At 44.1% G+C, this 16767-nt stretch overlaps 1 protein-coding gene across 10 annotated transcripts in view; it reads right to left on the bottom strand.

Moving 5' to 3' along the window:
• The window catches only part of IL15 (interleukin 15), a 47535-nt gene extending 45774 nt beyond the window's left edge, over nucleotides 1–1761 (bottom strand). For 3 of the 10 annotated variants that reach the window (XM_073001626.2, XM_073001625.2, XM_073001629.2), the window contains exon 1: nucleotides 1121–1759. The gene's annotated coding sequence lies outside the window, so the exon portion shown is untranslated. Of the gene's footprint in view, nucleotides 1–779 lie in introns of all 10 variants that reach the window. The other 7 variants (XM_078394733.1, XM_078394732.1, XM_078394735.1 and 4 more) reach the window with 6 other exon arrangements.
• Nucleotides 1762–16767: the final 15006 nt, after the last annotated feature.

Genomic DNA, 16767 nt, shown 5'->3' with positions numbered 1-16767 from the left:
CAGAGGAAGAAATGACTGTAGAAAGACAAGGCACACCTGCACATTTCCCCAGTCATGCCATAAATATGCATCCTGAACCCTGTCCATGAGTATTTTCTCCGTCACTTTCTCCCTCCCCAATTTCTTTTCTATCAAATTGAATGAGAGGATGGCCACAGGACAGGGTTTAAAAAAAAATCAGTACCAGTAATAGTCATTGCTTATATTTCCAATGTTCAACAGGACATCCTTGTGTATGTAGCCAGCACTTACACAGACATACAGGCAGAGACACACACACCAGAACAAAGTTACTAGTTTTTGCAAAACTACAAGCAACTTTAGAGTCAGAGAAAACTACTGTAGTCACCTTTACATACTCATTGTTTCGAGCTTTAAATATTGTCTTTCAATGGTGTAAGCTGCCTTGGGTCCTTCCTTTTCAAGGAGAAAGGCAGGATAAAAACATTTAAAATAAAATAATAAAAATAATCTAAAGGAGACGATCCTGTAAAAACGCCTAATGGCGGGCTGGGAGTTCAGTTTCTCTACTGGGTCAGAAAAGCAAAAATCAGGCGGGAGGGTGCAGTAAACTGAATTTGGAGAAGAGGACATCCCTGGGTGGCTGGCTGAACCAATAAACATAATAACTTCGGACTGCAATATTTTACTGGGAGGTTAACTCGTAAACCACGATTCGATCCTCAACGAGATTAAACAGTCTTCCAAACAAAGCCGGGGGTTTCTAAGTTTCCTGGGGAAATTCGGCGCAAGAATTAACTTCTCCGAGTGTTACTAACCTACCAGCTTCAGCCAATGCAGAGGTGTCTATTGCAAAAGACGAAACAGAGGGCAGGTGAAGCGAATTTCTTTGAAACATTCATTTCGAGATGCGAGAGCTCTATTAAAGCGCCTGAATCAAAAAAGAAATTGGACGTTTCCCTTTTAGGACACCCTGCCTTCTTGCGCCTGGCTTATTTTTACTTTCGCTTGTTCCGTATCAAAATAAACTCACGCAACTGGAGCGAAGGCAACACTCCCGGGGGCGTCGGTGCCACCGACTTTTCCCAAGCCTTGACAGGAGAAGACACCCCCCAGTCAGGTGGAGAGCGGGGAAAGTGGAGAGAAGTGGAACAGGTACCTGGGAGCAGAAGCAGCGGGCGCGCAGCCGCCGCCGCCGCCTGCCCGGCCAGCGCAGGAAAGGCTGATCCCCTGGAGGCCCGCAGCTGCTTGGCGGTAGGACGAGGAAAGGGAAGGAAAGAAGAAGAGGGCGGAGGGCCGGCGAAAAGTGACCCGTCCCTCCTTCCTGCCTTACGAGGTTTCCACGGTCTTCGAAAACGCAGGTAGTGTCTCTCCCTCAGGCAAGACGGGGAAAAAAAGGCTTAGGTATTGCGCAAAGGTAGGGAATAAGACGGAGCGAGGCAGAGGACGTGTCGAGGCCTCCGCACCCGCAAGACGCTGTCGAGAGGTTTTGGCGCGTTTTCCTCGCAATTTAATGTATTAGCGAAGGCTCACAATTGCTGACGAAAACTTCCTTCCACCACCACCCCCCCCCGCCCCGCAACACGCACACACACACACACGTCCTATCCCGCAAAGTTTGAAGTGGCGCTGGGGTCAACAGTCTTCGCTTTCCTTCCTGCATGTTCCACCTAACGAACTGTCAACCGGGTTGTAGCCAAAGGGCCCGCCCGAGAAGCGAAAGGAAGCAGCCGCCTCAGGCACCAAACTCTCCAGGGCGGTGAATTCCCTCCCCCGTGACCGAGGGAAGAAACACACGGCGATACAGCCCTTTCCACGCCATCCGGGTGCCTGGCCTGAGTCAACAGGGGCGGCAACTAATTGCGCTGCCTCGACCTCTTAATACAAACTTTCGCGAAAGACTCGGCGGGGGGGGGGGGGCGGGCTGTCGAGACTTGCCTTCCACTCTCCAGGCAAGGGGAGACGAAGAAGCCTCCTCCTGGGGCAGGGAGGTCAGGAGACAGAGTTGGCGCCTTCTCCCCCCCTCCCAGGGAAAGGAATGCAGGGTGGGGTGCTTTCCACTTCCCGTTTCGGGGCGGCGACTACGTGTGCCTGGAACTGGAGAGTTGTGGTGGTGGCGGCGGCATTTGCGAAGAGATGGCTTGTGCCTCTTTCTCCCCCCCCCCCATTTCTGGAAAAAAAGAAAGGAAAACAGCCGAAAGAAATATCGGGAAGTAAACCCCATTGGTTACTCCCTCCTCCGTGGGGTTCCCGACGGGATGAGACGTAAAAGGAATGGACCGAAAGAATGACTCTAGACACAGTTACTTTTAGGTGAGCCCCTGGTTCGAACCTGGTGGGATGCATTTCTAAATTAAAAACGTTGACCAATCCCAGTCAAACAGACTGGATTGTCTCGAAAACCTTCACAGGTTTTCTTGTTTACTCGTGTCCGACTCTTCGTGACCCCATGAACCAGAGCATGCCAGGCCCTCCTGTCTTCCACTGCCTCCTGGAGTTTGGTCAATCAAATTCATGTTTTAGCTTCGATGACACTGTTCAGCCATCTCGTCCTCTGTCGTCCCCTTCTCCTCCTGCCTTCACACTTTCCCGACATCAAGAGAAGAGGGAGTCTTCTCTTCTCATGTGATGGCCAAAGTATTGGAGCCTTAGCTTCAGGATCTGTCCTTCCAGTGAGCACTCAGGGTTGATTTCCTTCAAAATGCATAGGTTTGTTCTCCTTGCAGTCCGGGGGATTCTCAAGAGTCTCCTCCAGCACCACAATTCAAAGGCATCAATTCTTTGGCGGTTTGCTTTCTTTATGGTTCAGCTCTCACTTCCATACATCACTACTGGAAAAACCATAGCTTTGACTATTCTGACTTTTGTTGGCAAGGTGATGTCTCTGCTTTTTAAGATGCTGTCGAGGTTTGTCATCGCTTTCCTGCCAAGAAGCAGGTGTCTTTTAATTTTGTGGCTGCTGTCTCCATCTGCAGCGATCATGGAGCCCAAGAAAATAAAATCTGTCCATACACTACCAGCCAGTCACAGGTTTAGCTTCCAAGTAAAAACTTTAATAAAACAGTACATATTTGTATTTGTGAAAGCTTTCATGGACAGGATCTAATGGTTGTTGTGGGTTTTTCGGGCTCTTTGGCCGTGTTCTGAAGGTTGTTCTTCCTAACCTTTCACCAGTCTCTGTGGCCGGCATCTTCAGAGGACAGCACTCTTCAATATTTGTTCAGTACAGTGGTGCCCTGCATAGCGACGTTAATCCGTTCCAGGATTAACGTCGCTATCCGGAAACATTGCTAAACGGAAAGAAAAACCCCATAGGAATGCATTAAACTCCGTTTGATGCGTTCCTATGGGGGGTAAACTCACCGCTAAGTAGGAATCCTCCATAGGGCCGCCATTTTCATCGCCTCAGTAAGCGAGGAATCGGCGTGAAAACGCTGCGGGCAGCCATTTTGGAACCGCCAATCAGCTGTGCAAAAATGGGGCCTTTGGGAGGACCACTAGGGGGGGCTCCCCCGCCATCCTCCCAAAGCCCCCTTCGGCATTTTCCCCCAGCTGGCCGGTGGGCGCTTCGGAAGGACCGCGGGGGAGGGCTCCCCAGCCGTCCTTCCGAAGCGCTGGACGGCATTTTCCCCCAGCTGGCTGGCAGGCGCTTTGGAAGGACCGCGGGGGAGGGCTCCCCTGCGGTCCTTCCGAAGCGCCCGCCAAACAGCTGGGGGAAAATGGGGCCTATGGGGAAAAATCACAAAGCGATTTTTCCCCATAGGGAACATCGCATGCGATCGCTTTTGCGATCGCAAAATCCGCATCGCTATGCAGATTTGTCGTTAAATGGGGTGCTCGTTATGCGAGGCACCACTGTACACCTGGCCTGTACGTCATCAACCATGTCAGTTTGGGACATGAAATTGGAACTACCCAAAAGAACTTGATGCACAGCCTTGAAGAAGATGATTTCTCATCGAAAGCTAACTGTTGTTTGTTTGTTTCTTTTGATGACTACATGGTGCACATGGAAGTGCAGATTGTTTTGCCTGGGGAACATGTTTTTAGGTTGGAAACCAAGATATTTTACTCGCCTGCAAGAGGCTCATTTATTTAAATTGTTTGTGAAACTGATTTATTTTCAGTTGTTTTTATACATGTGAACACCTCTGTCGGTATAAATTGTGTCTCTGGAGTTTGCCACTTACTGGTGTGCCTTCCCTGCTACCTTTCTTTCTCCATTGTGTGCATGTGTGTTTGTATATGTGGGTTTCTCCCCCTCCTTCTCAATATCTCTGGTCAGTTTCAGCCCAGACTCTGTGTCTCCCTTATTGGTCTCTATTCAGTTTCACCGTGGGCTCCCTTGTTCTCCACCCCTCTGTATCTGTCTGTCAGTCTTTCTTCCCCTGTGTGTGTGTGTCTGTGTCTGTCTCCCTGTGCATGTCTTGGATTCCAAGGAAACCTCTCTGTTAATTTTTTCTATCTGTCATTCTGTACTAGTGCTATGCCACACTGCAAGAAGAAAAAAGCCACCACAGCAGCAGCAGCTAGTGGCTGTGATAGGCACCCATCACAAGGGCAGGTGGGCACAGGATGAAGCCTCAAAAAGCCCATGTAGCCTCTTCACCAATATACAGTGGGGTCTTGACTTGCGAACGGCTTGACTTGCGAACTTTTTGAGTTGCGTACCTCTCCGTCCGCAAAAATCGATTTTGACTTGCGGACGGAGACTTGAGGTACATACCAAAAAGTTTAGGGAAAAAAAACGGGAAATTCAAAGTCAAGACCCCACTGGTTGGCAGGCAGCCCGGACGCTCCTCGGCAGCCCCAGCCGGGGCTCCTGCCTCCTTGCTCCCGCGCCGGAACAGAGCTCGGCTGCGCTTGCTGCCGCCGCTCCTGCTCCCCGCCGCCGCCTTCTGAGGGCCACCCTGCTGGACGGCCAGCCGGTCACTGGGGAGGAGCCGGGAGTGAGGCAGGAGGTCACCGCTCGGCCCATGCGAGGAAGGGCGGCGATCCTGCTTGGCAAAGGGTGCCCGGAGGAAGCGGCCCTTGCCCTCCCAGGAGCGGCGAGGAAGGATCCGTGCAGCATCCGCCCAGCCCCCGGGGGCTTCCGGCTTCCGGTGCCTCCGCCGGCCGAGCTCTGTTCCTGCACGGGAGCAAGGAGGCGGGGGCCCCCGGCTGGGGCTGCCGAGGAGCGTCCGGGGCACTCAACTGGCAGAGGCGCCCGAAGCCCCCGGGGGCTGCGCTTGCTGCTGCTGCTCCTGCTCCCCGCCGCCGCCTTCTTCCGAGGGCCACCCTGCTGGATGGCCGGCAGGTCGCTGGGGAGGAGCCGGGAGTGAGGCAGGAGGTTGCCACTCAGCCCACGCAAGGAAGGGCGGCGATCCTGCTTGGCAAAGGGTGCCCGGAGGAGCCGGCCCTTGCCCTCCCAGGAGTGACGAGGAAGGATCCCCGCAGTATCCGCCCAGCCCCCGGGGGCTCCCGGCTTCCGGTGCCTCCGCCAGCCAAGCTCTGTTCCGGTGCGGGAGCAAGGAGGCGGGAGCCCTGGCTGGGGCTGCCGAGGAGCGTCCGGGGCGCCGGGCCCGGGTGCGGGAGAGCACCAGCAGGCTCCACGCCATGCACGACCTGCCCTTGCGCTGAGGTCCGGGCTGCCCGCCAACCTGCCCCCTGCCCGCTTTCCTTCGGGGCTGCCGAGGGCCGCGGGAGCGGCTCGGCTTCCCCGTGCGAGGGCGGATGCTCTCCGGTGCCTCCCCTTCTCCTCCCGCCAAGGCCGCCGCCACCTCCGGGACCTGCGGGCCGCCGCCGGGACCTGAGGTAATGAATGCCCTGACTGATGGCACCCCTTCCCTTCCCTTCCTCAGGGTCCCGCGCCGCCCTATGGAGAGCGAATACGGATCAAATGGTTTTCAATGCATTCCTATGGGAATGCAGATTTTGACCTGCGAACTTTTTGACTTGTGAACTGCCTTCCAATACGGATTAAGTTCGCAAGTCAAGACCCCACTGTACAGCACAGTTTTAAAATGGATTAGAAGTTTTCTCAAAAGGATGCCTACATTGACCCAAAAACCACATGGCTGCCATGTGACTTCAAACCACATTCAAAAACGTGGGTCCATTACCCAGTTTATTTCAATAGTATAACCGTACCATGACTCACCTGGGAATCAATCAATCTTCTAGGCCAGTGGTTCTTAACCTTTGTTACTCAGGTGTTTTTGAACTGCAACTCCCAGAAACCTCAGCCAGCACAGCTGGTGGTGAAGGCTTTTGGGAGTTGCAGTCCAAAAACATCTCAGTAACAAAGGTTAAGAACCAGTGTTCTAGGCAACATTTTAAAATTTTCTTATTCACCTTATCATGTTAGTAATTGTTGATTCCCTGTAATGATTCGGATGCATTTGCTTTGTTTTAACTAGTGGTTTTATTGACTTTTGCCTGTTACACCTTGTTTTTAGAATATTTTGGCATACAGAGGAGACATAAAATAATTATCTAACAGGCCATTCTGATTCCAGTCTCTGCCTTAGAAGGGTTAATAGAAGAAGGAGATAAAGGCTAAATGAGCCACAAGTGGTGAAATGAAAAACTAAGAGCTCAAGCTAAGTGTCTTTCAGCTACCACCAGTTGATTACATCAACGTTATTTAATATTAATAATAGAGGTCCAGGCAATGTGTCATTTTTAAAAGAACCAAATAGAAATGTTTATTGTTACAGATGATGATAGCTAAAGCAATGTTATTAACTCTTAAACAAATATCCTCCTTTATCCACTCTCAACCACCACTCTCCCACCCAAACTCCAAAACCTCCCAACTTCCTCAAAACTCTCAATCCTCTCTACTACCTCCTGCTAAGTCTCTTATATCTCATAACTCTGCCCATCCATCGCTCCCATTGGTCTATGCAGATATCACATTAATATTTACACCTGGGTGGACGCCACAGTAAGCTGTCATGTGAAGCTGGCTGGATAGCTTAGTGGTTTAGGTATCTGGCTGTGGACCCAGACAGAACACAATTATTATTAAGTTGTCATGTAAGTTGTGTCAGAGCCAGTGTATTTTATATGTTTGACAAGGTTGAGTGCATTACTGAAAACCAGCAGGCTAACTGTTACAACTTTTATGATATTTTGAGATATACAGTACTGGGGTGGGGAGAGATTTTTGTTTTTAATTCACACTGGGAAATTGATGAACAACTGATTATTCTGATTAATGTTTGTACTTAGGAGTCTATATCCTGATCTAAATAAGGATAAAAAATGAGACTACCTTTGGGACTGGCTGTGCCTTACTATCATTGTATATGATTTCACAGTCTGTATCATATGATGTCATCAGATTTTGATTGCTGAAGTTATATACTGAATAATGTAGTCAAATTTAATAAATAAATAAAATAAATAAGGTGATTCAGCGGTGATGTTCACATATTTGAGCTACTATGTTACATACTGACTTGTATATTCATCAACCTGCAGTGTACTGTTCTGAAAGTGTTGTGCAAAGGAGATATGAACTGGCATTCACAACAACTGAGGTATTTGGCTGTAGTGAGATCTGTTTGCTGGCTAAAGGACAGAGAGATGAAGAACTGAAAAATCAATTTAAAATATTTTCTCCGGAGTGTGATGGAAGCTAAAATGACTCAGGTGTCACTGATTGACTTCATGGCAGGAAGAAACTTCTTCCTGAGTTTTGTTCTTAAGAAGTTAGAAACATTTGGGACTAAATCCAACTGCTAGTTCAAACCAGTGCAGTCGTGCTGGATGAAAGGGGTGTGTTAAATCAATGCATAAGTGAGGTGGATACTCTAAGTCATCCTTACTGAGCTGACTGCCCTCATCCCGTGCACCATGGTGGACCCAATGGAGACCTCGGTTGCAGGGAAGGGAGAGCAAGGCCCCAAGTGGAAGAAATGAGGTGGACATGGATTAAGTGTGTGAGGGGGCAGAAGCCAAGCCAAATTGGCAGGATCCCATCTTAAAGGATGAGGATGAGGAGTTCATTGCTCATGATTGAATAGGAAGGAGAGGACTGGACAAAGGCAGCAGAGGAACTGGATCCCATATTTTGAGCACTTGGAAAAGATCTGGAACTGATCCAGCTTCAGCCTGTCAACTGATGAGGGCATGGAGGAAGTGAATCACTCTTTAACTTGCCCACAATTCCAATCCCATCTCAACTGAGGAGACCATCTGGGCAGCCAGGCCCCACCTCAGCTCAAGGAAGACACTGGCAGGAAAAGAGCCACTGGAGACAAAAAAAAAGTTTTGAAAGATACAGGAGCCTTTGACTGCCTGGCACTACTGGAAAATGTATGGAAATGTAGACCTAGGGCATGGACTGTGGATTGAACAAACCCAGTGACAGGAGCTCCAGATCAGACAAGAATTGGACATAGCAGGGGGTTAATGGAGCTAACTCAGCCCTCATTGCAGACAAACAGGATCAGGTGCACCAGGCAGCTGACCAGACCTTGTATCCCATTCCCACATCTTGATAAAGTTGAGTTCTGGTAGTGACAATTGTCTTTATGAGCCCATAGCCAAAGAAACCCTCCCTGTCACCCTCACCTTGGGCTGTTGTCGCAGGGAGTCTCATAAAATCAGTGGATCTTCTATTCTGATTAGGTCTAATAATTAGATTAAGCTCTTGGTCTTTATTTTTAGAACAAAATTACATATAAGTACACAGTTGCTAGAAGTATTCAGAAGAAATGCAGATGTCAGACAATATTATGCTAAGGAATGCCTGTCTTACCACCTGCAATCCTTCTACATTAAATTCACATTCAGTTTCTTAACGGCACAAAAATGTGGTTCCTAATTACCCTAGGGATACTTAATAGCCATCAAAACACCACTAACCATAGCAAGGTGCTTATTTATAGGATAAATTATTCTGATGCACTCACCACCCACAAAAGCCCTTTCTAATATATGCAAGTCTCATTTCTAGAAGGCACAGGCTATTTAGCAAGATACAGACAATTACTGTTGCTAATGAGCACCTAAATTACAATTTAGTAATTTAACTGCAGTGACAAACAAAGTGAATACTTTACAAGAGGCAAACACTAACCTGTATTAAACACGAACCTGAATTAACCAACACACTTAATTGTTTAATATATTGTGGTCATATTATATTTAAATAGAGGGGGAGGCAGTGTTGTCCAATTTAAAACAATTAAAATCATGTCAGCTAGTGTACAATGAGGATATGCATTTGGAAATTGATTTTTTGTTATGTGTCTCTCTTGGGAACGCTTGCATTTTACCACAGTCAATACCAGCTTTTAGCAGTGAATTGAGTTAGAATAGTCCTAGGTTTACACAATAATTTTTCCTTCAAGCAAAAACAAAGGAAAAATACTGTAAATCAAGAACTGAAGCAGAACATGGTCACTTCTCCACAGAGTTCTCCTTACTGCCTCGTTTTCCCATCAACTCACCTCTATTGCTTAGAATCAAAAGGATAGCTAATCCTCTAGTTTTTTCCCTTCCTTTTTGTAGGAGAAAACTACCTGCAACAGAAACTAGGAATTACTTGGAAGAATTTGCCTCCCAGCACATATCAGGATAATTGACATTTTCCATTATTACTACTACATCATATGTCTTTGAAATTCTTGCAGTTTACCTTTCAAAAGTTTCTTCTGTATCTTCTTGATTGGTTGGTCAGTAGCAGACTCCATGTTCCCTTTTTGTTCCCTCTAATTAATCCAGGTGCTTTCAATGGGACAACCCAGCTCACCCTCTTGGATTTCATTCAAGAATATGTCTTTTTAACATATACTGTGACTTCACCTCCCTTTTTATTATTTCTTTTCATTTTGATCAATTTATATACTGTATTTCAATTGCTGTTTTCCAGTCATGGCAGTCAAAAATACTCAGAAGTAAGCCACACTGATTTTGTTGGGTCTCGCTTGTAGATGGATGTATATAACAGCCAAACAAATTGTAAGGAAAGAAAGAATTCCTGGAATTCTGCTAAGTGGAGGAAAAATTTGTAGAATATTTGCATTCCTGCTGAAATGTAAATAGCTTACCATATATACTTGAGCATAAGCCAACCTGAATATAAGCCAAGGCACCCAATGCTACCACAAAAAACTGGGAAAACTTGTTGACTCGAGTATAAGCCGAGGGTGGAAAATGCAGCAGCTACTGGTAAATTTCAAAAATAAAAATAGATACCAATAAAATAAAAGCCCTTCTGAGTTGCGAGACACACTTTACTGCCTGTGGAGGGAGGACTCATACCGGATGCTGTGCTTATCTACTGCTCTACTGCAGTAGATCTTTAAAGGTCTTTAAGAGACATAGCTGACAGGGAAGAAGGGGGTGAATGGACCTCCCTGGACTTGTAAACAAAGATGCCTTCACTGTGATCTCTGTTCAGAGTGATCTTTGAAATACTGACATGCTGGGGGGGGGGAGTTTTCATCTACAGCTCCTACATTTGGACATAGACTGCTATTATCCTCCCAGCACGATGTCTGCCTGACTGCTGAGTATGAAAATTCCAATGTACTTAACCCGGGTCATCGGACCACTCACAGAGGTTGCAGGCACCCATAGATGAGCGGGGGAGTCCAGAGAATACCCCCACTGCAGGGGAGAACGTGTGATTTTGACACTGACTCAAGTATAAGCCAAGGGGGTGCTTTTTCAGCAAAAAAAAAAAAAAAAAAAACTGTGCTGAAAACTCAGCTTATACTTGAGTATATACGGTATTTATTTTTCCTCAAAAATATTATTATAAGAGTACACTATTAAAATAAGAAAAAAAATATTTATACTTAATTGGGGAGAAAAGGATTCATTTTACAAGTTACATGCTTTAGAAGGTTTTACATCCCAAAGCTGTTACTAATTTCATTGGCTTTCACTAGACTTTTAGCTTGAGTCACTAGAAATGCAAGCAAAAATCATATGCCGTTGAATTATTAACATGCTTACAAAGTTAAATAATAATGATGTGCCATCAGGTTGATTCTGACTTGTGGTAACTCCTCTCAGGGTTTTCTGTGTATATAATACTGAAAAGTGTGTTGCCATTTCCTTCTTCTGGAGGCATTGTGGGAGGGTGCAACTTCCACAGGGCTACACAAGCTGCCTCTTTTTCTGAGGGACACAGTGGCAAATTGAGCTCAGGACGTTTCCACCTCAGTGAACTTTCCAGCCAACTGGCAAAGTTAAAACCAGTGTGAAAAGGACTATTTTGAGGTCAGGAGAAGTGTATGCTTTATAGGAAGTTGTGTGATTTAACATTTTAAGGGAAATTCATTAAAGCTCAGAAATGTGAACATGTAGTTGATTACTAGCTGAACATATAAATTAGACCTGTACAAATTTAAGGGATATTTGTGGAGTGCATTAAATAAATTAACGACTAAGATATTGACTTGCATCCTTAGCTGATTAAAAGGTAAGTTTTCCTTTCATTCGCTGTTACATCCTGCCTAAACAGAGCTTTCAGTAGTAATTTAATTTTCTGTAACCTATAACTCACAAAGCTACTATTGACTTATTAATTGGACAGTGGAAGAACTAGCCAATTTAACTGCTTGTAGTTTGTGCCAAGCTCTTTAAAGTATTTGAGGTTCGAACAACTGCTGAAACCCTGCCTACAAACACTCCTCTGTAATTATCAAACTCATTATGAAGCATCACGTCTGTGGGCACTCATCACCTGATTTGTTTGTGTGTTTTAAAATCAATCTAACAAATGGGTATCTTCCTAGAAAATGTGCATGTGCAAATGTAGGAGTTTTGCCCTTGGAGGTTTAAGCCTGCTTTCTTGAACGCAAAAGCTTCTTCTAGCTATTGTACTAGAACAAGGCAAGGTGCCAGACAAAGATTAATATCCTCAAAATTTGAGCCAACAAAGCCCCATCTGTTACATAGTAGGAGGTCCTAAAAAAAGGTAATGAGCCATTTAGGGCTGGACAAATTCTGCCTTAAATGTTAAAAACACTTTTGATTTTGCATGTAAGGAGACCCTGAGATCTTTCAGTAAAGATCTTTTGTGCTAAGTCATAGGGAACTGGTTTTGTGGCAGAGCTTAACAGAGCCTAAGTGTTACAAAAATGAAAATTAGCAGAGCAGTTGGTTAGAACCACTGTATCCTGTATAAGGAAATCAAACCTTTCCCCATGTGAGTAAATAAATATTAATGGAGTCACAACCATTACACATATGTTTAAGTTGCAAATCATAGCATGGAGATTAATGTATTCTTCCTCCTTCCCAATTCTAATGTTACTTATGCTAGTTGCTGTTCATGGGCTGCTTGTCTTATAAAATTCAAATAACCAGTTTACCCAAATAGAGTATAATCAGATGGGCATTTGTTCCATAGTTGGGTCCAGGGTAGTGATGGACTGGTTCACTCCTTTTTCTGGTCACCAAGCCAATGTACAAGCCATTGCAAACTAATCTGCCTCAATCAATGCCTACCTATACCTTTTTGGGTCCCTGCCAGAGGCTATTGTTTTGTGCATGTGGGTAGGATCACTTCATTTTGGTTTGGTTCCAGCATGTGTGATCACAGGGATTGAATCAAAGAAGCTGCCTACCTTGAAATGGAAAACCTCCTTTCCATTCACCTTCGGAGGACAAGGGACTGGAAGCTTTGCATTACTTTTTAATTGTTGCTAACTTATCAGCGATGCTTTTGAAAAGGTTTTTTAAGGCTCTGTTAAAGTGTCGCTGATGCGCTACATCAGCAGCAACAACAAAAAAGAAATTGAAAGCTTTTTCTTCCAATACAAAGGTGAGTGGAATGGAAGCTTCCCATTTTTCAAGATTAAGCAGCTTCACCAAAGAGACAACTAACCAGCTGCTTAACAATCTTGAGAAATTCTTCCCTTTTAACAGACAGATTGTGCTAAATGGGGTGTGGTGAGATCAATCTTTGCATGTGGATACAAAGATTACCACAAATGATGTACTGCACCTCAAAGTGACCCTGTTCAGCAAGAATCAAGACTGATCCACACTGGGCTAACTCAATCATCTAGTTGCTCCCTAATATATGACAATTACTGTGTAATTTGCTGTAAGTGAGAAGGTGAAGAAGCCGAAGATTTCATTAGGCCTTTTCAGTTGCAGCCTTGTATTATCAACTGATAAAATGTTGCATAATGGGAAGAGTTTTACATTTAAATGTTTTGATGATATGGTAACCTTAACTAGTTCTTTGTGTGTATTTCAAATTTCATTTCAAATGATAATATGCAATTCATTCACCCATTAATTACTTCTTCATTTAAACCCCTTACTTTCAATTAGCTTTAACGACAACATTAGAGCTATTTTTCTATGTTGCCATCTTTTTGCACCATGCTTTCCTATTTGAACTGCCTGTTATTCTATCTTAATTAAATTTTATACCAGCAGTCATGGTTTATAGGAGACTTCTTAACCTCATTGGATGTTATACCATTTATACTGTCTTGAAGTAGACTCTGAAAATATCCAAGTTAATGCAGTTATCTCAAAAGACAGCAGGTCTCAATTCACACATTTTAAAAGAAAGGCAAAATTCTCATGGAAGGTCAAAACTATTTTGTTCATGCAAGTATGTAAAAGCTTCATTTTTAACAACATATACTGCAGAAAGGAGCTTTATTATGATGCAAATCATATTGAAGTTATCAGATAGAAGGAAGACTGCAGAGGACCAAATCCAACATTAGCCATTCCTAGAGTCGATGCATTGCAATCAATATGATGTAGGTTAATTCCATCCGACAGGTTTAGTTTATTTCTGTGATTCTGTTCCAGTAGGACTGATTTTGGATTTAGCCTAGTTATTGTTGTTGCAGAATTTTGAATTTTGGTTAGAATTCCTCTATCTGTGCAGCAGAAGTACAGGGGTTCATAGAACAGAATAAACTTCAAGTTTCCCTGATATTAGTTCACCCCCTTTTCTCATCAACTGGCACTTACAATCTCAATAACTCACACTGAGACTTTATTAGCAGAAAGAATTAAAGGTTTCATTTACTTAGAGTTGACAAATCAACAGTAAACTTAAAAAACATAGCTGGCTGACTTTCAGGAACAGGCCTCAACAAACTATCTGACTGCCAACAGACTGACTCCAAAAGTGAGGGGGAAATAAGCTCTTAGCAGACAGCTGTGACTCTCTTTGAACTCCGGGACAGGGAAGGAGCTGCTTGTTAGTGCTGCTAATAATTGACAATCACCCCAGCCTAGAAAGGTCCCGGCCAGCCACACCTACTAGAGGCAGCATGCAAGGTTGCAAATTTCCAATAATTTCAACGCTTTCCATACCATTGAAGCATACAGCCATGCTGGGGACATTGAAAAATTGCTATATTTGACAATGTCACACAATGTTAGTGTGACATTTGCCCCTTTGTGGCCCCTGTTTGTCTCCCCAAAACAGAGAGCTTATGAAAGCAAACAAACAAACAAAAAACATCTTTTCATACACTGCCGCCAGTTGATTTCTTTATCAACGTACTTTACTTAGGAAAGACGGATTCATCGCCGTCTTTTGAATGAAATAGGTTTATTGATTACAGATGTTTCTATAATACAGTGGGGTCTCGACTTACAAACTTAATCCGTATTGGAAGGCAGTTCTCAGGTCGAAATGTTCTTAAGTCGAATCTGCATTTCCCATAGAAATGCATTGAAAACCTTTTAATCAGTATCTGCTCTTTTCGTCCATAGAAACTAATGGGAAGCTGCTATTCCACCTTCTGCCACTAGAGGGGGATATTTTTTCTTTTTTCCTTTTAACCTAAGATGACTTAGCTTTAAAAAAAGGAAAAAAAGAGTTCGTAACTCGAATCTAAGTTCGTAAGTTGAGTCCATATATTCCTATAAGTCGAAACGTTCGTATGTCGAGCCGTTCGTAAGTCGAGACCCCACTGTAATTCATAAGTATCTTCTTCAGGTTCATCAAGCATCAATAACAATTTTCTATATTATCTTACAGGTTACTGTTCACTCCTCAGACTAATCACTCCTCAGATTCTCAGACTAACTCTCTCCCTCCCTCCCTCCCTCCCTCTCTCTCTCTCCAAACTCAGATCCAGACTGTAAACTCAACTCCTCCTCTCTGGCTCCACCTTTTAATATCTCTAGTGGCCCCACCTCTCAACTACATCAGCATAAAACATGAATAATGCATCACTTATTTAACATAATAAAGGTGAACACCACAGCTAGCAATAAACTTTGGTTTTCTTCACACCAGTTATATAACTAGCCCTGACAAATACTTTGGGTGAGAGATGGTTAATGAGAGATGGTTAACTGATGCAAAAAGAAGTTAGGTTGTGGGATTTTCCCTGCTTGGTATCTCTTTGTAATGTAATGGGTACTAGAGGGTATCCTCTAGACCAGTGGTCTCCAACCTTGGGCCTTCAGATGTTCTTGGACTTCAACTCCCAGAAATCCTGGCCAACAGAGGTGGTGGTGAAGGCTTCTGAGAATTGTAGTACAAGAACATCTGGAGGCCCAAGGTTGGAGACCACTGCTCTAGACCAGTGGTTTCCATCCTTGGATCCCCAGGTGTTCTTGGACAAAAACTCCCAGAAGTCTTCACCACTAGCTGTCCTGGCCTGGGGATTGTAGTCCAAGAGCACCTGTGACCCAAGGTTTGGAACCACTGTTGTAGAGCATCTTGACTGTGTGTCAAGAACATTCAGACTGCCCTTTGCCATGTAAAATTTGGCATCCTTTTTCTTGCTAGCAACACAGGCATTGTACAGCAGTATTGGGCCTTTTTTAAAATCATGGATACAAAAGCACAATATTCCACATTCACAAACTGAATTTTCCCACCCCAAAATTGAATTTTATTCAAGGTTTGAATTGGAGCACACAGCCAGCTAAAAGCCAGGTTCATAACTGATTTTTTGGAAAGACAGACGTATACTAGTAATGAATTGTTCATTTTTACTGTTTGCACTTGTAAACATAGAAACAACATCTTCCTTGTTTTTATAATACAAGGAATGCCTAGGCTACCCATGGTGATATATTGTTCAAAGATCTAGCTATTATAGGAGTTAGAATCTTACCAAATTATAATGGGATGCCTATGATTATAGCAGCTGCTCACATGATAAAGAAGGGACACACTTGAAACATGATATGGGAACCTCCATTTTTGGGGGAAACAACAATTTCTTGAAAGAACAAATGAATGCCCCTGAGTTTTTATTTATTTATTTATTTATTTGGAAAAAGGAATACATAGCAGAGACACCATACATCTTTCACATGGCAAGAAAAAAATATATAGATACCTAAGAGACAGGGAGAAACGATGATAATAACTGAGTAGAGTCAAGAGAGATGAACATAGGGTTGCCACATTCTGATCATCCAAATCTTGTGTTGCCTAATTTATATTTTATGGAAATTATCAGCTAATTATATAAACAGTTTGATGAGTTGAGAATGGGTCAATCAACCCTTGCACCCATGCCATGCTTGCCCAGTGTAGCCAGATTCAAAAGAGGACTGGGCTCTTGACCCTTCAACAGCTGGATGACAATATGACTCTTGCTAAAACCTACTCTTCTACCCAATTATTAAAAGTGTTGGGGTTCTTCTGATTCGGTTGTCTTTCCTTCAGCTCTCTTCTGAAAACTGCAGCTTGTTTCTTCTGTTTGCTTATACTTTAGATTGCCCAGTTGTCTTAGTTCTGTGGGCCATGTACAATAAATTAAAAACATAAAACAAAACACTTGTAGTAAAACCAGCCCCAAGGAACAAAAACAGTGCATTGCATAAGAGTAAAGGGAAATCATTAGCAAAAGA

The sequence above is a fragment of the Pogona vitticeps genome, chromosome 5 (genome assembly GCF_051106095.1).
Source record: "Pogona vitticeps strain Pit_001003342236 chromosome 5, PviZW2.1, whole genome shotgun sequence".
NCBI classification, from domain to species: Eukaryota; Metazoa; Chordata; class Lepidosauria; order Squamata; family Agamidae; genus Pogona; species Pogona vitticeps.
This window is presented reverse-complemented; position numbering and strand designations above follow the sequence as displayed.